Below are 25,207 nucleotides of genomic sequence, written 5' to 3'. Positions count from 1 at the left end.
GATAGTTATGAATAGAAATACCTTATATAGAGGGTATATTACATAGTAGTATTCAACTATTCCTAACCTCCTAATTCCTTCTTGCCAATAACAATTCTTTTATAGTTTCTAGAAAAATTAATGAAAATTTTTGATCACAAGAAGCTCAAAAATAATATGCCACAATTTTGTCACAGGCCAATCATATTCTCCCATTCCCACACAATGTTCAATAGGGAGAATGTGATTGGACTATGAAAGAGGATACCCAAGATTTGTAGAAATATTACTTAATGTCAAAGAAGGCTTTGACTTCACTAATTATGCAAAATATCACTTAACAATTTATAATAACAAAATTGCAAACTAAGAAAAATTAAAGGAGGTAAAAGAGGGATACTAAATGTCAAATAAGACTAAATAATTTAATAATTATGCAAAACATCACTTAACAATCTATAATAACAAACTTGGAAATGGGTAAGAAAAACACTAAAGAAATGAAAAGAGGGATGCTCAAGATCTAAACAAATAAAAACATAGACTTCATTAATTATGTAAAATAACAAAACAAGGATACCAAAGTTCTACAAAAATCTAATAAGTTCTTAATTGTGATAAGATAACATACACAATTTCTATACAAAATTACTAAAAAGACATCTTCTTTAAACCTTCTACCATCTAATTTTTTTTCCAAAATTACCTCTAAATGTGAAATGAAATCCAAAGCTGCCAGATGAGCAATATCTAAGCAAGACATGATATGGCCAGCTTTGGTTTCATTTATCATTTCAAAAGCTTTTCTCAACAGTGTTAAATTTGGAGGGGATTCTTGCTCACTTTGCCTATTTGCTGTTCCATCCAACAAAATCCAAGCATCACAACCCTATGAAACAAATATATATCAACATTTATTAGTTCAAATTCAACAAACAAACAAACATAATAGACTAAACAATCAAGCTAAAACCTAACCTAAACTAAATAGTCATAAAACAATTTTTGAAAGATACATAAATCATTTTTTGAGATCTATTTCAAAAATTATGAGATGGAAAATAAGGGTTTCTAACTGTAACCAGAAATAAGATTCTTACTTGGTGGATTTGCCAAAGTGCTATTAGGATTTTATTTTTTTGACTAAAAACCACCTCCTCCTCTTCCTCCTCCTCCTATTCACCTTCATCTATAGCTCGACACATGATTTTTTCAATTCCTCATCAAAAACTAATCTTCTAGTGATCTCTACACCCACAATGTCAATGCCACCACTAGAGTTGTGAAACTTGCAAGTATTTAATAAATCATAGTCTCCATTAAGATTTGATCTAATTGAGCCATTCTGATCTCTATATCTCCATAGTAGGAAACAGATTCTCAGAATTTTGATTTCCTCTCAATTCATGATTAGGGATTTCACTATTATCTCTTTTTTAAACTCAAATTTAGCTTTTTTAAGTTGAAAATATTGAATATTCAACTTTCCTCTTTTCCTCCATTTCCCTCTCAATGTGAAGTTTGAGAAATAAGAAAATTAGATGTAAAAAATTTAAAAGAGTTTTTCTTTCGCTTATTATTTTTATTTAGATATTGTTTTTAGATTAAAAAATTATAGAATTTCAAGACAATTTCTTCCTTAAAAAGAATGATATGCATGAATTTTTGTGATTACAAATAAATTTATAAATATTACCACAATCTTAGAATTAGTTACTTTTTTTGTGTCATCTAGTTTAATTTATCAATCTCTTACAATGAATTATAAAGTGCATAAATATAAAAGATTTTAAAAATATGATTATAGATAGTCCAAACCAATCTAACTAGTGACTTGCCAACTAAAGTTGCATTTGAGATCATGCGATAAAAATAAAAAAATAAGAAATAGATTAATATTTAAAATATAAAAAATATAAAAATATAAATTTAATATTATTTTTATTTTATTATTTCATTTTAAAAAGTTGAAAATTAATGTTTATGAAAGATCTACTAGTATTAAGTTACATAATGATCTTAAAGGTTACAAATTCCCTCATAAAAAAACTCTCATACTTCATTATGGAATGCTAAAAAAAATTTAAAAATGTTTTGCTATGTAATTGACCCTACTTAATCAACTTTTAGTGCCAAATCATGTAATGAAGAAGAGTGATGTGAAAATCTAATGAAAATACTAGCAAATCAAAATTTAGTGGATGATCAACTTGACAGTGTGTTCCTAAGTATAGTAATCAATGATCATTTTAATAAGTTCATTTAGTTAGTTCACTATAATAAAGATAGCATTGAAATGTGATAGGAGAAAGTTAGAAAAATTATTTAATTATGTAGCAACATATACATCATTTATTCTTAAATTATTAGAAGTTAGTGTAAAACTGAAATAATCATTCATTTGGTCATCTTTGTCTAGGTGACTAAATTATTTAGTCATTTATTTGCTCATTTCAATTTATCTAACCATGTGATTTTACTTGATGACCAAATAAGTCATTTATTCTTCTGAATTTCAAAGAAACGGGTATAATTTGATCACTTTTAGTCATGTGACTAAAATTTTTGGTCACGTAGTCATTTATTTGCCCAAATTCTACTAGTGCATGAAAAGGTCTCAGATGCATAGAGAAGACCATCCCCAAGAGCAAGTAGTAAAGGGAGAGAATAATCATTTTTTTAGTGTGGAAAGGGAATCATATTGCCAAAGTTCTAGATCCCATCCCAGACTATTTGGTGATGACTTTTTTAGTACTCCAAAAGTAATATGTCAAGAAACTATTAGGAAGCACAATACACCTAGTTTAGACAAAAGAAATAGTAATAATCTTTTTCAAAAAAGTATGAACCCTTTCCTATCTGATTATTCTCAAGAAGAAGTACTACCAAAACACTTAGATCCCAAGAGTTTTAATGATAAAAAATTGCTAGTTCTAAGTTTACTATCCCTAATCCTAATGAGATTGAGATCCTAAAAATGCAGCTTGCTGAGCAAGAAGCCATAAACAAGAAATTGCAAAAGGAGAGGGAAGAAAGGATTACAAAAGCTTTTGAATAAAAGTGGACATTACTTAGGCAAATTGCTGTCCTAAAGAAGAAAAATGAAATGACAACTAATGCATGGAAAGTGGAGATTATAGGTTAAGTTGAATAGCTTAAGATACAAGAACAAAAGTTGTTAGAAAATAAGAATTTGTATCTAGAAGGACCTGTAATACAATAGATTAAGAATTATAGTACTCTAGAAGTTAACAACAATAAACCAAAAGATGTAGGGCATGTTGTTGATGTCAAAGATAAAGGAAAGTAGAAGGAGATTGGTGTTAAGATTAAGGAACCAACAAAGATTGTTCAGCTCCATGATTCCATGTCACCTTTTGATATTGAGTTGGAGAAGAAAAGGATGCTTTGGTTAAGAGGTTGGAAATTGCAGAAAATGAAGTAGCCATAGTTGAGATAAACAACAAGAATAAATTCTTGGAAAATGCTAGGAGGTAGTCTACAATTATGCCTAAAGGTGATGGTAGATCTAATGATGCAAATAAAAATACTACTAAGGTACCTATTTCTTTCTTATCTTCATTTTCACATAAAGTAGTGTAACGCCCCGCCAAGGGATCCAAAAGAATTAACCTAAAGTTTCACTAAGTTTGCTAAACATTTTTTTTTTTTTTTTTTTTTAAGTAAGAAAGTATAACGTACACATCAAACACATAGTAGCGGAAGCAATAACATGTAATCATCGACAAACATACATTGCAAGTTACATTTCTTAAAGATCCCAAGATGTTGAGTCACGTTTAAATCTAATTAAATCTAAGTCTAACAACTATCATATACATATGAAAGAATAATCAGAAAGTCCCATGTCCATAATATACATTTGTTCCGAATGCCTCTCGGCAAATTAATTCGGAATGCTCAATCATCCACTGACAAGTCATAGGGTATGAAAGGCTTAAAATAATATACATATGTAAGGATCAAGATACAACATCCTCAAATCCATGATACAAAGTAAAGTAAAATATATGAAACTATTCACCATACATGATACATCCATAATGATAAAACATCTATCATAAAATCTAACCATCCATCATAATAATCCAAGAACATAGTGACGATAAATGCCAATCATGAAACTCTAGCCATGATGACCACAGAACGGATCTCAATGGTAAGAGTAAAAGCACTACCACCCGACCGCGTGAAACCTAAATGGTCCACTCCCACCGCGCTGAGGAGATAGTCTCAAGTCCAAAATAGGATAACAAAACCTATAATCATAAATACTCTCTAAGTCCAGGAAATCCTATAAGTATGGTAACTCAAGGGTTACTAAAAATATCGACATCTAAACCCAGAGGTACCACAAGACACGTAGGAAACCTAATATGCAAGCGGGAAAGTGTCATCGCAAAATTTATGTAGAAGTTACCCGAGAAATCCCTTAGGAATCCTGGGTCCCTACTGATCCTGCGGCCACTAGTATACTCTTATACTGACAAGGCATACTATGGAGTGCAAGGTCGTAACCAAGCGTTCTCTCTACCCCATCCTAGTCTATACTAGCACTCAAGGCATGTGAGAGAACATACAATTATCTTGTTAGGTTCATTTTCTCTCATTTAGTGTAAATGTTTTCACTTATTAAAAATGACTTACAATGGGTTTCTCAAGGTAGCCTCTTAGGGCTCCGACCCCCATTGCAAGCCACTTCTCGACTCTACACATAGATAACCTACCCTAGGCTCATGAAATCATAAATCAAAGAATCATAATAAAACCACCTCAGTCCTATACAAGCAACTGAAAAACATCATAAAAGATAATCCACAAAATTACATCAGTTCTTCATGAGCAATAGATAATATCAATTAGTAATCATATGATCATGACAGTTCTCTATCAGCAACTGAAGGCATCAATGATAAGTCACAAAATCCAATGGTTCTCCAATGAGCAACCAGAAAGTATCCCAATAGTAAATTACAATACTGATCGAAGACTCCAAAAATGGTCAAGTCAACACACGACATCATCAAGAACATAACAAACTCTTCCGTCCTTTCAAGCGACCAAAAAGCAATCCAAGTATAACTGATCGAGACTCAAAAATGGTTATCAAATATAACTGATCGAGACTCAAAAATGGTTAAGTCAGGTATCTCAAACACATACACCTCAACTTCACACAAGGAAACTGGAAAGCAATAACAAACAGTAAATACATCCATCATAGAGCATACAATCACATTATCTTGGTTGGTTTGAAAAGATCGAGAAGAAATCATCATAACATCACATTCACAAACCCGGGCCTCTGGTAACAACCTAAACTGGTTAATACTAGAACATCCCAAAACACGGATAGTATAACAAAACAATATAATATGATTTAGTTCATAGTTCGAGTTTGTTTCCATAATACACCCTAAGGTTTTAAGTTTGAAAATTCTCAGTTTGAGTTTCAATGAACGTTTCCCTTTTTTTTTTTAATTATTAATAAAATATATATATATATATATATAATAAAAAAAAGAATTAATTAAAAAAAAACTTTTATTATTAATATCTATTAAAAATTTAAATTATTAAAACATTGTTGAAAATAAAATTAAAATAAACATTTATATAAAAAAAAAGAACCCCCAATGAAGAGCCGTGCGGCCCTGTCACAGGGTACTGTCGGCTCTAAAAAGTCGTGCAGCCTTGTCACAGGGTACCGCCAGCTATTGAGAGTCGTGCAGCCCTATCACAGGGTACCGCCGGCTATTGAGAGTCGTGTGGCCCTGTCACAAGGTACCGTCAGCTTTTCAAAAGCCGTGCAGTCCCCTGCTGATGCAGGTCATCGCCGGCGATACACAGTGCTAGGGGGGAAAAAAAAAGTAAGACCCCTCCCCATTAAAATTTTTTTTTTATATATTATTATTATTTTTTTTTTTAATACAATTTGTTTATAATAAATTTTTTATTGATAAACCAATTTAACTATAGATATATATATATATATATAAATTTATAAAGATATTAAAATAATTTCTTTATTATATATATATATATATATATATATATATATATATATATATATATATATGTATTAAAAAATTGATTCTTTCTTTATATGGATATAGAAAATATAGTCAATCATCCGAACATTTAAATTCAAAATTTCAGTCTAAGATACAACCCTTCTCATTTAAATTTTGTATACAGAAGTTTATAGACAAGCATCTAATAAAATCTAATATCATAATGTTTAAACATTCATCATAGAGAATTCAGATTTACAAACCCCAAACACGAAGAAGACAGGAAAGGATAATTTTTGTATTTAATCGATAATCAAAAACACAAGACCCTACCTGATCCTGATGCTATTAAGAAATCCTCAGGAACTGTAAGAGAATTCGCTCCTCTCAATAACCTTCTCCTGGAAAACTTTCTTGGTATCAGCCTTCTAAAATTTGCTACAAAAAATTGTCTCCCAAAAATTCCCGTCCAAATTCGTCTCTCCCAAAAATGAACCCCCAAAGTTGTGATAAGAAATTTCTCCTCAAATCGGGGCACTAATTGTGCATTTACACGAGAAGACTCTTTGCACACCTCAGTTAACTCCAAATTAACCTTTATTATCTTTTCTTATCTTTTTGCATTCAACTTTCATGCACATTAAGTTGAATTATTAAATAACTTTATTTAAAATTCCACTTGACTTCTATTCTTAAATTAATTTATTACTTTAAATCTTATGTGCACTTTTAAGAAATTAAAATAACATTATTAATTTCTATAATTTAATCTTTTAATTTAATTCTCATATTTAAACTCATGTTTAGATCATGCGATCTAAAATTCTTAATAATTTAATATCTTTCAACTTTTAATTTATTTTAGAACTTAATTGATAACATATTTAATTAATTTAAATAACAATAATATTTAGCATTTATTTAAAAATGAACTCCAAATATATTATTATTAAATTAAATAAATATTATCCTGTTCTAAATTTATCTTTGAACTTTAATCTCCAAATTTAATTCTTTTATTTAATTAATTAATTAATTAAATATAAAGATATCATAATAATTCTCTATTAAATTAAATCATTAATTAATCATTTTAATTAGACTTAATTAATAGAAACACAACAAGAACTCATAAAGCAACATACAAAAACCCATCATAGAAAAATACATATCAAATCAAACAAAAGGGTTATAATCACGAAATTACATCATTTGATGCATTCGGAGGGTACTTAACTCAGATACTTGTCCTAATTATCAATTAGGACAATTGGCTAAAGGGTTTAGGATTTGGACTTGAGAGTTTATCTCCTGTCTCTTACCCTTGAGACAGTGCGATAGGGTACGCTCATCCTGACAATTCAGGGAAGTTGATACCCGGTACCTGCAACTTGCATAAAATCTGCGCATGTACAAACACAATATTCTAAGCTAAACAGACAATGGTAGGCAGTGGTGCATCGTGTAGATCCCGACTAGTAGGTGACTACGACTCCCTTCCTTAACCATATCAGAAACACCATACATAAATAAAACATCATGCACACCATACACATGCAGTATGGGGTAAGTATCCATAAGAAGCACATTGAATAATAAACCATCTAACTAATCATCATCGATATCTGAAACCATTGAATAATCATCATACATGCATGAAATATAGAGTACCAAGTAATCTCATCATGTAATAAACTGAGTGTAAGCATCATCTGGTAATCTCTAAAATAATAATACTAATCATCAAACATAAATTGGCCTAAAAGAGTTTGGCAATGATATCAGAAATGTAGCTCGAAAATGTAAACTAGGGGCAGGCACTACAAGTAGATCTTAACAAATCTATTGGCAATGCTAGCACTAGTAATACTATGGATAATACTAAGAGAGATATTGACCATCATCCTAAGATTGATTTAAAAAGGAGATCTATCCAGTTAGAGGGTTAAACATGTTTTGATGGAATCCCTAGTTACCCTAACCCCATCCCACAAGAAATAAGGAAAAGGTTTCCTAAATTTTCTAGGAACAATGCTATCACTTGTGAGGACCATTTAAGGAGTTTTCTTGATATGATGAGTGATTATGAGGTTGAGGCTAAAGATGTTATTATGAAGTTGTTTGTTTAGTCATTAATTGAAGATGTTAGAGAATGGTTGAAGAGACTTCCTGAGTTATCTGTTGTTGATTGGAAGGATATTGAGTATTGTTTTAAAGAGCAATATGGTGACAAGCAAAATCAAAGCTATATCCTAAGTGAATTTAGTAATATTAGGAGGCTACCTAATGAGTTTGTCACTAAATTCAATAATAGATTCTAAAAAAGGATGTATAATCTCATGCAAGCCATGTGAGTTGATGACAAGATATGTTTGATTACCTACTTGAATGCTTTTGATGGAAAAATAGCATACCATCTTAGGGATAAAGAACCCAAGACTTTCAGAAATGCTTTCAGAATTGTTATAATTGTAGATAATTACTTGATAATTTCAAGGAGATTGGAAAGTAAAAGAGATGATCCTAGGTTGATTGGAAATAAGGGAAACAAAAAGGAAGATCACAAAAGTGGATGTGGAAAAAAGCAAGAGCTTAGTGAGATAAGTCAAGTTCTAAATGTTACAAATAGTCTAAATCTCCCTTAGGTAAAAAATGATAGGAGTCCCACTAAAAATAGGGTCCCTTACCAATCAAATTTCAATGGACAGAATAGATTGCAAAATTTCCCCTAGAACAACACCTAGAAAGATGGTCAGCGTAATGTTCCTCACCCCAAGAATACCAACAACAAGGTCACCCCTAATCCCTTACCCAAAAACAATATAAATTTAATGGATGATCCTAAATTCACCATTGAGCCTACATGGTGCTTTGTATGTCAATTACCCCATGCTCTTGAATGTTGTGTAGTAGCCTTGTCCTTCCCTAGAAATTAGACTTTAGTAGAGAAATGTCAAGAACATGAAGAAAACAATGATGATGTAGGATGTAATATGTTTGAGTCACACTATGATTATTCTAATTGTAATGATTATGATAGAGATGTAAATGATCAAAGGCAACTTCAGAATGAAATGTAATAGCAAGTCTTTTCTGATGAGAGTGATGTTGAAGAAAATGTGTGCAACATGGTAAATGACAAAGAAGAAGTGACATTAATGAAGCCCTCTAGGGAAGAGATTGATCAAATTACTACCAACATAATAGCTCAAGTATAGACTAGAAACATGGCTTAGAAAGAGGGTAATGAAAAGGTGGTTGGTATTTTATAAATGGAGTTAATCTTAAAAAGAGGAAGCTATGAAGCCTAAAGAAATCCTTGCTAAGAATGGGAACCAAAGAAGGTGGATAATCCAAAGCTTTGTGAATCCCCAAATAATGCTCCCAAGAAGTTAGATGAGAAGATACCAAAAGAAATCACTATAAGTGACAAGAATCACCAAGGTTTTGTAAACATTTTGGATAAACATCATAACAAAAGGAATATGGTTATTAATGGCCCATCTAATTCTTCTATAGATATGACTACTATGTTATCACAAATCACTATCAAATTCCCTTTGTCTAAATTGTTAAGAATCCCTAAGCATAGAAATAAAACCATAGCATGGTTGAAAAATACTAGTATAAAGGTAAGATGTGAGTGTAATAAAACCACAATCCCAAGGAAAGCAGTAAAAAAAAGGTGAAGGACAAAGAAGCTAAAGTAGTTTTGTCTCAAATTCCTCGATTTTTTTTGGATAACTCTATAAATCAATGTTTGGGAAATGTTGAGCCATTTTTCTTGAGTATTTTAGTAAATGGAAAAAAATTAAAATATTACATGATTGACTCTGTTGCTTCCAATACTATGATGCCTTTTGAAATAATGAAGAAATTAGGCCTGAGGGTAGATACTACTTAGGGAATATGTTATGCTATGGATAAAAGAGAAGTGATAGTCATAGGTACTATTAATTCTTTACCATACAGACTAATAGCATATCCTAAAAAATAACTTACTATGAGTGTGTTGGTTGTTGATATTCCACCTCAATATGGCATGTTATTATCTAGATAGTGGAGTGCTACCATGGGTTGGAGTCTACAGTGTGATTTATCATTTGCTACCTTCAGCATTGAGGAGAATTTGATAAAAGTAAATAGGGAGCCTAAAATTATATATATGATGGAAGAGGAAATAGAGGATGATATGACAAACTTTGTGGATATAGATACCAATGCATCTTAAGCTGAGGTTTTAACTTTGAAGAAATCCAAGCATAAATCTTAGATGGAAATAGAAGTTGATACAAAGATAGACAAAGGTGACCTAAGGACTATGTTTTTTGATGGTGCATGCTACAAGAATGGATTTGGTGCAGGTATTTTATTGATATCTCTAGCAAGGGTAACATACAAGTTTTCTTTTACACTGAGCTTCCCTTGTACCAACAATATAGTAGATTACGAGCCTTTGCTATTATTCCTTAGATTAGCTCAAAAGAATGGGATAAAATGTTTGCATATTATACGAGATTTTGAATTGGTTGTATACCAAGTAAGAAATGCTTATGTGTCAAAAAAAAGGAGATTAAAACAATACAGGAATGATGTATGGGATATGATTAAATATTTTGATGCATTCGAGATAATTTGGAAAGATAGGACTAATAACAAGATGGTGGACTTACTAGCAAATATAACAATAAAACCTAATGATATTACATTTTTTGGTATATCTAAAATTGAGACTCAAACTAGACCCTCCATTCTTGATAATATCTAGAATTGGCAAGTATTTGAAAATCATAAGGATATTCTGAGATTTTTGAATTGTGAGAATATGTTGTTAGGAAAAGAAATTGATTGTGCAGCCTATGTAGAGAATATAAATGGAAAAGATACTCTTTTTGGGTAGAAATTTGTGCAATTAAAGATGAACAAAATCTCAAAGGGTTTAGTTGTTTTAGAAATTATTTTTGACAACCAAGATAGGTCACAAGTTCATGCTAAAGACCCGAAGGAGGTAAATTTGGGAACTAAGGAAACACCTAAGAAGGTATATATTGGTAAGAAATTGCCTCCTAAAGTTAGGAAAGACTTGATAGATTTTTTAAGGGAATATAGACATGTTTGCATGGTCATATGATGACCTAAAAGCTTATAGGGAAGATATTTTTCAGCATGAGATCCCTTTGAAACTAGATACTATACCTTTTAGGTAGAAACAAAGGCTAATAAATCAAACTTTGGCTCCCAAAATGCAAGATGAACTAATCAAGTTAAGAGATGTAGGAATCATAAAGCCTATTAGACATTCCTCTAGGGTGTCTAATTTAGTCCCCATTAGGAAGAAAAATGGAGACATAAGGTTATGTGTTGATTTCAAGAATCTTAAAATATATTCATTAAAGGATAATTATGGATTTCCAAATATGGAAGCCATGTTGCAAAGGGTCACTAGTTCTAAACTTATGTCAATGATGGATGGATTTTTAGGTTATAATCAAGTGGTTGTTAAGGAATAATAATAATCTAATACTACCTTTACTACTCCATGGTGTACTTATGTGTATGTTAGGATACATTTTGGGCTTACTAATGTTGGGGATACTTTTTTAAGTGCTATGGATGTGACTTTTTTTGATATTATTGATAAATTTTTGGTTGTATATTAGGATGATCTAAGTACTTACTACAAGGATGAGAATGATCATTGCATAAATCTAGAAAAGATATTTATCAAAGCCCTCAAGTATGGTATCTCTCTAAATCCAAGAAAATGCAATTTTGATGTTACTGAATAAAAGTTGTTAGGGCATCTAGTTGAAGCATGGAGTGAGGATTGACCCTTAAAGGGTAGAAGAAATATATAAAATTTAGAAGCCTAAAAGTGCTAAGGGAATTCAATAATTTTTTGAGTAGATTAATTTTCTTAGAAGATTTGTGACTAATTTTGCAAAGATTAGTATGCCTATATCAAGAATATTAAAGAAAGGATTTGAGATAAAATGGGATGGTGAGCCTAACATTGCATTCCAAAAGATCAAGCAAGATACTAAGGATGCTCTTGTTCTTAGGGCACCTAATTATGATAATCCAATGCATATACTCTATTTTGCTTCCTTTCACACCATTTCTAAGTACTATTATAGAAAAATGAGGAAGGTTATGAGCAACCCATTGCATTTTTTAGAAAATCATTACAAGAAGTAGAACTCAAGTATGATATAAACAAAAAATAGGCATATGCACTAGTGAAAGGGGTAAATTCTTTTGGGTGTTACCTAATGGGAGCCACTGTTATTGCATTTGTCCCTACTACTATTGTAAAGGATATCTTTTCATAGCAAGAAGTGTCTAGTAGAAGATGTAGGTGGATTAATAGAATACAAGAATTCAACATTGTTATTCAAATCACCAAACTGGTTAGGGGTCAAGGCCTGGCCAAATTGATGGCAGAAGCCAATTTAGAGGCAAAACAATTCAATAAACTTGATGATAGTTATAGGGATAATCTTTATGATATGGATACTTGTAATTGGTATAGAGATGTGATTTATTACTTGCAAAACATGAAATCCCCACTAGGATTAACAAACAAGTAGAAAATATCTCTAAAGTTGCAAGCTATAAGATATTTTATAGTGCAAAGGCAGTTTTCATGGAGAAATATGGAAGGGGTCCTATTGAAATGTGTAGATGAAATTGAGTCCAAAAGGATGTTAAAAGATATTCATGAAGGTGTATGTGGGGTTCATTATATGGCTAAAACCACTACTCATAAAGTCCTTAGGGCTAGCTTTTGGTGGCCAACATTTTTGAGAGATGCTTATGAGTTTGTGAAAATATGTGATGCTTGTCAAAGGTTTAGTGGAAAGTTAAAATTTTCTAGGAATTTACCATTAAGAACTATTGAAGTGTAGGCTCCATTTCAATAATGGGGAATTGATTTCAGTGTTGAGATTTCAAATAAGTCTAGTGGTGGACATTCTTGGATCCTGGTGGCTACTAATTACTTCACTAAGTGGGTTGAAGTAATTCCTACTAAGAATGCAAAAAGTAAAGTAGTGATTAATTTCATTCTAAATAATTTTGTGACCAAGTTTGGATGCCCATAGAAGATTGTAATTGATAATGATATGTGGTTTAGATCTGAGGAATATAAGAATTTTTATAAGAAGTACAGCATTACATAATACACCTCATCACCTTATCATCCCCAAGGGAATGCTCAAGAAAAATCAAGCAATAAAAGTATATTGAAAATCATTAAGAGGATATTAGGACAAAACAAGAGGGCCTGGGATTCAAAATTGCCATTAGCTCTAAGGGTTGATATGGTTACTATGAAAAAGGCCATTGGATGTGCTCCTTTTGATTTGGTCAATGGTATACAAGCTAGACTTCCACATAACAATCTAAAGGAAATGTGCAAATTTGTTCAACTTTATGAAGATGATATCATTGATGAGATACAACTTAGAATGGATGATATTGTAAAATTGGAAGAAACAAGAAGAGATTCTTCTATTCAAAATGCCATATTATAGTCACAAATGAAGCATTTATATGACAAAAGGGCCATTGAGAGGAAATTTGAAAAAGGTGATATGGTATTGATGTAGAATTCTAGAATGGAAGATAAAGGAAAGCATGGTAAATTCAATCCTATTTGGCTTGGGCCATACAACATTTGTGATACACATGGTGGAGATTCATATTTTGTGAGGGATCTAACTAGAGATATTCTTGAATTGCCAGTTCATGGACAATTCTTGAAGAGGTACTTTTACTAAAAATATTCATGTTCCATGAATAGTAAGTTTTAGGGTTTCTTGTGTCTTTGTACATTTTGTATATTTTGTAAATCCCTCTAAATTTCCTTGTACAATCTGGTTCCCTATTTTTGTTGTTTTGTTTATGTGCTCTCTAAAGAAGTTTTCATTAATATATCAAGTATGTGATCTACTCTACCATAGGTTCTAAATTCTTGCATAGACTCAAGTAGTTTATCATCCCTAGATAGAGCCACTGATAGTCTAATTTTTCACAGTGCAAAGAAGTTTCAAAAATATGTGTGAAAAATCATATAATCCTTGTGTCTTGCATATTAGGGTTTCTCTTTTTATATTTTTTCAAAATTTTGTGTTACCCTAGTCATGTCTTGATCTCTATGTGGTTTGAATTTTATTAAATTCTCAAGGTTTGTCATGAAAACAGTCATTAAAATGCCCTAAGTATGTAAAAACCCTAAGTTATATTCAATTTTTTGAAATGGTTTGAAAAATTCCTAAGTTTCACTCCTTTATGGTGTTATGGTGTTAAGTTTTCCTATAGAAGCCTTGAACTCTCTATCTTTTGTTTTTTTGGTCACACTTCATCTTTGATGTAAAGGCGTAAAGGCATTTTGGTTTACAAATATATGGTTGTGTATCTCATAATAGTGAAATGGTGCACTTTAGAGCTCTCTAATCATATGATGGATCCTATAGCAAAGGTACATAAAATATTCTCATTCTTTTTAAGTTGCTTTATAGTTCCACATTGATGAGTTAAACCAAATGAGTGAAAGAAATTCATTAAAGAACCTTTAGTCATACAATTTCCTTTTAAGCATATGAATGTAATAAATTTTTTAAGTAGTTATATTTATTGATTTATGGGGATACGAGTAATGTGTTGAGTGGATGGGCAGAAAAGTGTAGTGGTTTGGTTCATGCCCTTACATTTTGTTGAATGACTTGAAAACATAAAAACCATCATAGTGTAAAGGTATATTAAAGAAACATCAAATGGTTTTATGGTTCTACAATTAAGGGAAACTCGTAAGAGCAAAGAAATGTTTAATTTCATCTATGTGCTTCTACTATTTTGGTTTACAAATGACCATAAAATGATGACTTAAGGGAGAATATGTCATGTGGGACCTAACAAATTGCCACTTGGCCCCTGAGATGAGTGAATCAAGTTGTGACACATTTCATACGTTAGATGAGCCTTGTCCATGTGGAGGATAACTTAAGTCATTATTTTTTCATGTGCTTAAATCAATGATGATGTTTTTTTTATTTTTTCTAAGATCTAATCTAGGTCATTGATTTGTTGAAAAGAAAAGAAAATTCTTAGACTTTTACGATTGCAAGGATACCATGTGGATGAAGAGGTGCTTTATCTCTTTCTCTATGGGTACGAGATTAGTATAAGAATGTGAGCATAAAAGGTAAAATGTGGAATGAAATGCGTAATTTACACTGCTATGAAAGGGATAAAACTTAAGAACAAAAGGTAGATTGTAAAATCCTCCTGATGCTATAGGAGATGCTTGTAGCATATGATTGAGAGTAGTTTTTCAAAGGGTCTCGATGCTATGAAAATAAGGATTTTTTAAAGGGTTTGAGTGGTATGTGAGTGTAAGAATGTAAGGATCTATTGAAATGGTTTGAGATCTTATGGTAAAAAGAGACCACATAGGAGCATAAAAGGAACTGCAAATTCATGCTTAAAGAACCCTAATGCTTCTACATTTGAAGTCTTTTGAAGCATCATCAGAAAAACATAAGAGTTTGGTAGCTATATTTTTGGGGTTACAAAGATTGAAGGGTTTGGATTTAGTGTATAAATGGAAGACCAAATTTGAAAAAGATGGTCAGCTAAGGTGTCATGCCAGTTAAGAAAAAAGGACAAATTCACCATGGCCAAGTAAAATAAAACACAAAAAAATGTTAGAATACTTAGAATAATTGAAAGGGAGGGGGTGAATCAGTTATCCAAGGTCCAATGATGTCCAATAAACTTTTTCTACAAATCCTTAGTGGCACATAACTGAAATTATCATGCATGCAATTAAACATTAAACAAGCATGAAAAGAAAACATGCATCACACCATAACACTAAGGATTTGATAACCTAGAAACCCTCCAAGAATAAGAAGGTAAAACTAGAGTGGGGATGATACCCACAAAATAACTACGCAATTGATTTCAACCACTTTTAATGGTATGCCATGTTAAAGGCTACAACACATTGTTAAATGTGACCTTGTTAAAGTATTTAAGAACATTCAACTTGGAATGTCACCTTTTTAAAAGATTTACATAGAGCTATTAGGCTCAGCCAAGTCCATGGGATTTTCAGTCACCTTCTCAAAAGAATCTTTCATCCCTCTCTAAGGATCTCCTATCCTCCTCCTAAGGATCTCTTTATCCTTCTCCTAGGGATCTTCTATTCTTTTCCTAAGGCTTTATCCACCTAGCTATTAAGCTAACCTAGCAATGTAGGGTTTTCAATATCTAATACAATGGTAAGAAAGTATTAGAAGGGTTTTGACCTGATACAAATTTCAACCTTAACTATGCAGATTTCATATCACTCTTCAATTCTTTTCTTTGCTTGGCTTCTCTTCCTTGCAGTGCTAACAACTTGTTCACCCTTCAAGATCTATCTCCTTAAGTTCTTCCACTCGTTATGCCAATGCAATCTTCTAGTCACTTGATCAACTCAAAGTCTTGGTGCTTTGTTCTTACTCTACTTGGCTTTTTTGCATGATCACACTTATGACCAATTCCCTCTCTTGCACGTGCTTGATCTCTGACCTATAACTCCTTATAAAGAAGTTTTGTTCTTCATTTCTCACTCAAATCTCCCTCTCCAACTTTAAAGTTTCAATGGATTAGGTAGGATACAATGTATCTGTCCCATATCTTGTTTCTATCTAGAAACTTCATGATAAATCCATTAGCATTCACCAAAAAAATGTTTTAGATAGTGTTTTATGCCACCAGCTCATCATTCTCATCTTTTATCTAGTTCACAAAATTCTAGATAACTACCATGTCAGCTTCTGGAAAATCTTTGACTTTTCAAAATAATGCAGCAACTTGACATCATTGATTTACTGATGCTTGGCACCTTCTATGTTACTTGGCTCCTTAATGTTATTTTACTAGTTCTCGACACCTGATCTTGCTCAACACCTAATCTTCACTCGACACTTGAAGGCTTCTTGGCACCTAAAGATCACTTAGCACCTAAAGACTGCTCGACACCCACTAAGTTGAACTTGCTTGGCTTCAATTGAAAATTTATTCGTCACTTAGTTAGTCCTTACATCATGTGTCTCAGTGTGTCCATCTTTAGTGTCTTAGAATAATTCATCAATACACTATTTCATCAATGGATAAGCTGATCCTTGTACTTCATTACATCATCATAACTTCAACCTTTCTCTTAGGTATTCTATTTACATCTTATTGATTGCCACGTCCTTGTGAATCAACCAATTAATAGTATTTGGATTACTAAAGAAATTGTCATTCCTGCAAGTAGAAATTTTGACATCAATGACAAAAAAATGATTGAAAACATTCTTTGCCAATTCCATTATCCTTCATTCATAATATTTTCAATCATTTCCAACAATCTCCCTCTTTGGCATTGATAGCAAACCAAACTAATCAAATGATTAAGCTAATCAACTTAGTTACCACCAAAATAACATACGTTTCCTGCTTGGTATATAAATGATACAAACTAAATCTTTTGTTCTACTTCTCCTTCTATACTATTTCATCCTTACTTTGTATTCCTAATCCTTCATCTATATCTCCATATATATCTCCCTCTTACTTTTTATTGATCTAATTAGTTTCTCATGTATCTCCCTCTTTGACATAAATGCCAAAGATGTAGCATCTTTAACATGCTAAATAGAGACTTTGCATCTTCATGTTTTTATCCCTCTATGACCGTTATTGTGATTGATCTAGAATTTTTGCTCCTGTTTTCATCCTCTGCATCACACTTCTGATATTTCAATGATCTACTCCTGTTGATGTAGGGTAGCTTCTATGTTGCTTTAGTCTTCTTTGGTTAGGGGCATTGCCACCAACTTGTCTCTAAGATATTCATATGCATCCTTGGGCAATGGTTTGGTGAAGATATCTGCATTTTGTTCCTTTGTGTGAATGTACTCCATCTTCACTTGTTTGTCTTCCACCAATTCTCTAATATAGTGATCCTTGATTGCAATATGCTTGGGTTTTTCATGCATTACTAGATTCTTGGATATGTTTATAGCACATTTGTATTATCACAATACAATGTCACAGGTTTAGTTACCTCTTCTTTCATTCCTTTCAATAGATGTTTAAGTGACACAATGTTTGTGCAATTGACTGATGCTACCATGTATTCTTCTTTTGCAGTGGACTGAGATGTGCATGTTTGTTTCTTACTAGTCCAAGTAACTTGCCTTTTTCCTAAGAATAATGCTCCTCCACTTCTTCTTTTTCTGTCATCAATGTTTCCTCCCCAATCTACATCTATGTATGTATTGAGCTCAAACTTCTCATTCTTTTTGTAATATAGGCCAAAATCATTAGTTCCTTTGAGATACCTCATTATCCTCTTTACTACCATGAGATGATTTTCTCTAGGATTGGCAGAGAATCTAGCCACTATTCCAACTGCTAGTGCTATGTCTGGTCTACTATGTACAATATATTGTAGTTTTCCAATCATGGATCTATACATTGTTTGATTAACTTCAGTTGATTCATCATTTTTAGATAGCTTATGTCCTATTGCCATTGGTGTGCTAACTAGTCTAGAGTCTTCTAATCCAAACTTCTTGAGTATCTGCTTGATGTACATGTTGTTGTTATCATCAGTTCTCTCAAATCTTATTTGCACCAAATACTTGTTAAGTATCTCATACCAAGCTTTAGGGGCTTGCTTCAATCCATATAGAGCCTTATGTAGTTTATAGACCTTATTTTGGTTCTTTTCATCAACAAAACCTTCTGATTGCTCTATTTAGACTGCTTCTTCAAGTATACCATTCAGAAATGTAGACTTTACATACATCTGATAGACCTTAAATCCTTTGAAGGCTGCATATGCCAGTAAGGTCCTTACTCCTTCCATTTTGGCAACTGGAGCAAATGTTTCTCCATAATCCAGTCCTTCTTCTTGTGCATATCCTTTGCAAACTAATCTTGCCTTGTTTCTAGTGATTTCACCATTCCCATCTAACTTGTTTCTAAAAACCCACTTGGTTCCAATCATATTCTTGTCAGCTGGTCTTGAGACTAAGATCCATATCTTGTTCTTTTCAATTTGTTCTATTTCTTCTTTCATAGCATTATACTAGTCATCATCTGTTATGGCTTCACTTATTGTTTACCATTTTGAAAAGCTTGTGTTTTCTATTCAAAAACTTCTTCAGGCATACATAGCTTGTGAATTTCTTTGTTATCATTGTGGGAATTTGAGATATAGATTTGCAAAAAGAATGGCTAACATGGATGTTGAAGAGGTTCCTATTGAAGAAGTAGAAGCTAAAGATTAAGGTGATGATGTCATAGAGGTTACAATTGAAGGAAAGAAAAAGAAGGGTGCAGTAAAAATAGAGAAGAAATGAAGGGTCTGAAAGCTAAATAAGCATGCAAAGGATTGGTTAAAGATACTTCCAAGGTCATCCAATGCAATTTCAGCAAATGACCATTTTTTCAAATACCCTTACTTCCTATGTAGGGATGAAAAGTTCCCTAAGGTTGATGGTTTTAATCTATTTTTGTATTTTTACTAGAACATAACTAAGAACATACCAGTATGCAACCCATGGAATAGGAACATGGTGAAACTAATATTCCTAGAGGTATTTTATGATGTGGACTTATTGAAGGCATTGATAAACTCATATAACCTAGTCACAAGGTCACTCCACAAGCATAATTGGAGCATTTTATGCACACTTGAAAGAACTTCTTTCATAGAAGCTTTTGGTTTGGAGGGGTAGATGGATTTGCCTATTGATATTGATGATTTATAGGTAAATTTGGGAGGAATAATACTTATTATCTGAACAATGTAATGCTACAACACATCCCTTACAATGTCAAGAAGGTGGGGTAGGTTCCAAAGAAAGTAGAGGATAACTTGCCATTGAGCAGATTCAAAAACTACTTCAAGAATACAATGTATGGATTGCACAAGGTTCTAGGAAGTGATGGGGTAGATGATTGTGTATATGGCTCATTGTTTCTAATAGCATGTGACATACAATACCCTTTCCACAACAAAGAATATGATTATGTGGGATTCATCATGGATAACATGCACCATCAAATTCTCAATGCCAAGAAAGGAGAGATGAAGGACTTCAAATTTCATCATTACTCATTATTGATGCACCTAATCCTATATAAGAACATTGGTTACATCAGCTAGGATTTCATTGATCAAACTTTTGATGAATTTGTTGAGTTACATGTGCAACTATGGACTCAAATTTGAGATAAGAATTTTCATTATTCAAATGCAATTGTATTTTTCAATTTGTTTAGTTCTGTGATTATGAGGATGGTTGACCCTACTTTCTTTAGGGCCCCCAATGTTCTTAAAGCATTACTTATACCTTCCTTTTTGGATGAGGAAATGAAATTGGATCATAACTGGAGAGATAAAAAAAATTTTAAGGAGTGCACATTGATGAGAGTTAATGCATTCCCATAGCCTCGTCATATACTACATAAATATTTGCCCCCTAGATTAGCCATTATTGAATTCTTTTGGAATATTTTACTGATGAACAAAGAGATGATTCCTCCTTCTCTACACAAACCTACATTTGTTTGTAGAAGTTTTAAGGTAGGAGATTTTATAAATGGGAAGAATTCCTATGAATAATTAAGTGAGTATCTAGGTTAGTATAATTTTTCTATTGGACCTTATAGAATATATGACCCAAAGAATTATATAACAAATGAGGTGAAAGCTATTAGGGATTACATTTTTCCTCCCAACAAACCAATCCTTGTAAAACATTTAATTGCTAATATAGTAGCAATAGGGGAGGCTAATGAGATACTAGGGAAGTATGGAGAAATTAGAAAAGTAGAAGAGGCCTTGAAGAGGACTTACCCATATTTCAAGGGTTTTTACATTGATATCCCTTATCTTGGAAATTTGAGGAAAATGGTTGAAAACTTTGATCATATCATGGCCCAAATGCCAAATGAGCTAGAGGGAGAGGAGGCAATGGTGAAAAAAGAATCCCCTAAGCCTAATGTTCAACAAAAAATTTATATTGAAGAGGAGTAACAACCATCATCTTTGTCATGTCCCCTTTTCAAATAATTAAAAAATAATAATTTTTTCTAAGGCAGGCAGGCCCAAAAAGGGGAAGTTTCAATAAAAGGGGATAATCTTTGGAAGCTAATGGACTAATAAATGAAGATTATTATTAAAATATGTTTTATTAACCCCTCTTGGACGTGAGTTAGGGTTATGCCCTCTTTTAAGGGGTTTGGAGGCATTTTGGGCTGATTGCAGAACTTGATTTTTGCTGATTTCTTTGTTATTCTTTAGAGGCTGCCAAACATGTGGAGAAGGAGACCCAAGAACGGGTGTTTGCAGGTTTCTAGGGAGACCCAAGAATGGGAGTTTGAAGGTTTCTAGGAAGGCTAAAGATAGGATTTTAAAGCCATTCCATGTGCATGCTCATGCAGAGTTTGCCTTTGTGCTGAACAGTGCATATTTGTGAGTTTTTGGGTGTATATTTTGTAAGAGTTTGGTGTTTCCAGTTGAGTATTTCATATCAGTTTGGGTTTTTGCTATATATCAAACCTTTAAATGTTAAAATAGAGCTGAAAATATGTATTTGGTCATGATTATACTTTTGTGATAGATTATTAGTTTTTTTGTGGTGTTTTCGAGCTATTCTATGTTGTTTTTGGGAGCTCGATGAGCATTGTTTTTATCCTCCGTTTGGGAGCTGTTGTGTAAATTTTATACAGATCTAAAAATGTCATTTTTTAGGATGTTATGCTGCTGAAATTTCTATAAAAATTTCCACTTTTAGATTTACTAATAATATGTGAAGCTGTGAAGTTTTTGGCACTATTTCCGGCATACCTGATTTGGGGTTTATTGAGAAATTGGTGGATCTTTGAAAGATTGGTTGTTTGATCTTAAAGATCTTATTAGAGGCTTGAATATCATATAAAATCAGAAAAGGGACATTTCAGTGGTATCAAAGCCATGATCTTGCCAGCCTGAGGGTTTGTAGAAGCTTGCATGCCAGTTTCGACAACTACCTAGATCTTGCATGTCAGTTTTGACAACTACCCAGATCTTGCATGTCAATTTTGACAACTACCTAGATCTTGCATGTCATAATTTATGGTTGCATGTTGCTTCTAATCAGCTACATGTCAAAATTTATGGTTGCATGCTACTCCTAATCATTTGCATGTTAGTTCTTGGTGAATTTGGTGGTTGCATGTTGATTCTAATCAGCTACATGTCAAAATCTATGGTTTCATGTTAGTTCTTGGTGTTTGAAGAAGTTATAACCTACTAGGGTTACATCTAATTTATCAAGAATGGATAGGTATAGTACAGAGTCTCAGAGGACATGATCTTGGAAAATTGATATCTAGAGTCAGAACAGTAGAAAGGATGGTTATTTAGACATTCGAGATAAAATTAGGAAAATAAGCCATGACATGTATGAATAGTTGGTTTAGCACCACCATATGATGAATGACATATTGTCCAACCCAACTAAGGTGGATAAGTTGACTAGATTTTTATTTGGCAGATTTTCTCGTAGGGCAGGTGACACAATTACCAAGAACTTGCATGAGGAGTTTGAGAAACTAGCTTATAGCTAGGTAGAGGTCTCAGATTGTACTCCACTATAGGAGGTAGTGAGAAAAGATATTATGCAAATTGATAGTAATGGTCAACTTGATACTCAAATTGAGACAATTGTATATAGGTCATCAAAGGGTGATGTCACAAGTATTTAGGATGGTATAGTTACAATAGGCAGTGACTACAACATAGTGGGTTCAGATGATGATTATGAGGATGTTGTTGTGCATGATGGTGAGATACCTAGTAGAGATGAGTAGACATTGAGCATTCATGAATTTTCTAAGAAAGAGCACCAGGCACAGTTAGATGCTTCGTTACATGAGGTTGAGGCTGGTAGTACTTCACACATTTTGTCCAGCCAGCTAAAAGTGAACAAAGACAGTATTGTGACTTCATTATCTCATCATGATAGGTATGTGGAGTTAGTTGGTATTGGTCATATTACTCAAGTGAGGATTTTTCTTGAGTTACCACCTGATTCTAGTTTACAGATATGGACTCAAGATTGTTATATTGGCATTTGGGATTCAGTTGACTGGAGATCTTTAACACATTTTGGTAGCAGTGTTTGTTTGGGTGCTATCATGGATTTGATTAGAAAATTGCATGGTGTTGTCTTTTCTTGTGCTAGTATCTTGTCCGATGTTGGTATTAGTTTTTATACATTGATGTTGGGCTTTGTTCATATATCTAGTCGACCATACTTGCTGGAATGTGTTGATGATCTTTCAAATTTGGTAGTGTGTACCAATGAGTCCCAAGATCATATTGGCATTGATGACATCCAGGAGGATGCAGTGGGTAATTTTGAAGACTTAGTTTCCTTGGCAGTTTCTTTTGGTACAAAGGAGTTAGACATCAGTGCTACCATTTTTGATACTCCATATGTTGATATGAGCTTTAGAGTTGATTTACAGGATATGGATGGTAATACTCTAGAGACTAGTAACTTTGAGGATACTCCTTTAGATAGTGTATCAGAGGAGGTTTGTAGGAGATAGTCTAGCCAGTGCCATCATGTGTCTAATCAGTTGAGAGTTAGTGAGCAAGACATTACTATCGCTTGCCAGCATTTTGATGTTGTTCATCAGTTGTTAGCCATTTATGGATGGGGTTCTCCTAGTAGTGATGAGAAGGGAGGTAGTTATCTTTCCTTAACAGAGTTCCACTCTTTATGGGAAGCTATCTAGATTCTAAGACAAGATTATATGCAGTTGGTAGTCGATAGAGATTATCTTATGGAGTGGGGTAGTATAGCATATGATGCATTGTTAGCCAACGAAGATGAGGTGAGTGAGCTTACTCAACAGATTGAGGTGACTTCTGAGATTCTTGAGAGTACACAGTTGGCTTTCAAGGAGTCATAGTTTCATTTGGCTAAGGTGACCATGGAGTTAGAGTGACTATAGTCTTTAACTGATTCTATACAATCACAAGTTGTGGTGTTTGGTGATCTGAGGATGTCCATGGCTGAGATTGTCAGAGACAGTGGAGATGGGGATGCATCCATCCTTGATACTAACATTGGCATATCAGGTTCATTCCCACTAGAGTCAAGTTTAGTTGAGTTGGGTGCTACAGGAGATTGTTGTGGTATGCCTGACATGGTGGTGACCTCTAGCACTAATGGCATGAAGACTAGAGATGATGTATCAAATACCATGTGTGATGTTGGTGAGCTGATAGTTGGCATGGTTCCTACTAGTAATACTACTCCTTTGGTGATGTCTTTAGAGGTAGTAGTTAGTTCCAAATTGGTTAGTGATCGATTGCACTTAGTTACATCTGGATTGCAGTCCGAGCCACTAACTAAGATTGGCGCATTCTATCAGCATTACATTGTGAGGTATGCTCATCATTTTACCTTTGATGACCATGTTGATGAGATGATGATACAGAGATGTACTTTGGTTCCTAGTGCTTATCATCAGTTATGGGATAGTTTAACACCTCAAGATGAGAGTTGTGATGGGCATGACATGGTGATAGGTTCTATAGTTGACAACTTGATAATACATGACTTAGAGTAAGAGCTTCAGAGTGATGCTTCAGCGAGTGTTGTTATTGATTCTACTCCTTTGGCTATGACATCTCCTGACTTAGCTGGTGATCAGTCATAGTGGGTTGTATCCCTTGTTCATGGTGAGCTATTGACTGAGGTTGGTTTTTTTTATCAACATTATATTGTAAGGTATGTACATCAGTTAGCATTTGATCCTTGTGTTGAGGAGTTGATGTCAGGAAAATTTGGTTTGGGTTCCAATTCTTGTTGTTTATCTTGTCATGGCTTTTCACCATCAGGGGTGCATGGTAGTTATGGTTATGACACAATGATCGGTGATCTATAGAGTTGTGTTGACTGCAGGTGTTGTATAGTGTGTGGATTCTCCATACTTGGTATAGTTTCATTTGGGAGCATTCACCAATGTTGCAGAGTTGGATTGTACATTCCATATAGGCCAGTGGAATGAATTGATGGTATTTATTGTTTTGGTAGTCCACTTTACTTGGGTTTTGATGTTCTAATATTTTGTGTCTTGTGGGT

Source organism: Cupressus sempervirens, chromosome 10 (assembly GCF_028749045.1).
Source record: "Cupressus sempervirens isolate cs-2001-9-10 chromosome 10, ASM2874904v1, whole genome shotgun sequence".
Lineage (NCBI taxonomy): Eukaryota > Viridiplantae > Streptophyta > Pinopsida > Cupressales > Cupressaceae > Cupressus > Cupressus sempervirens.
Note: the sequence above shows the minus strand (reverse complement) of the source record.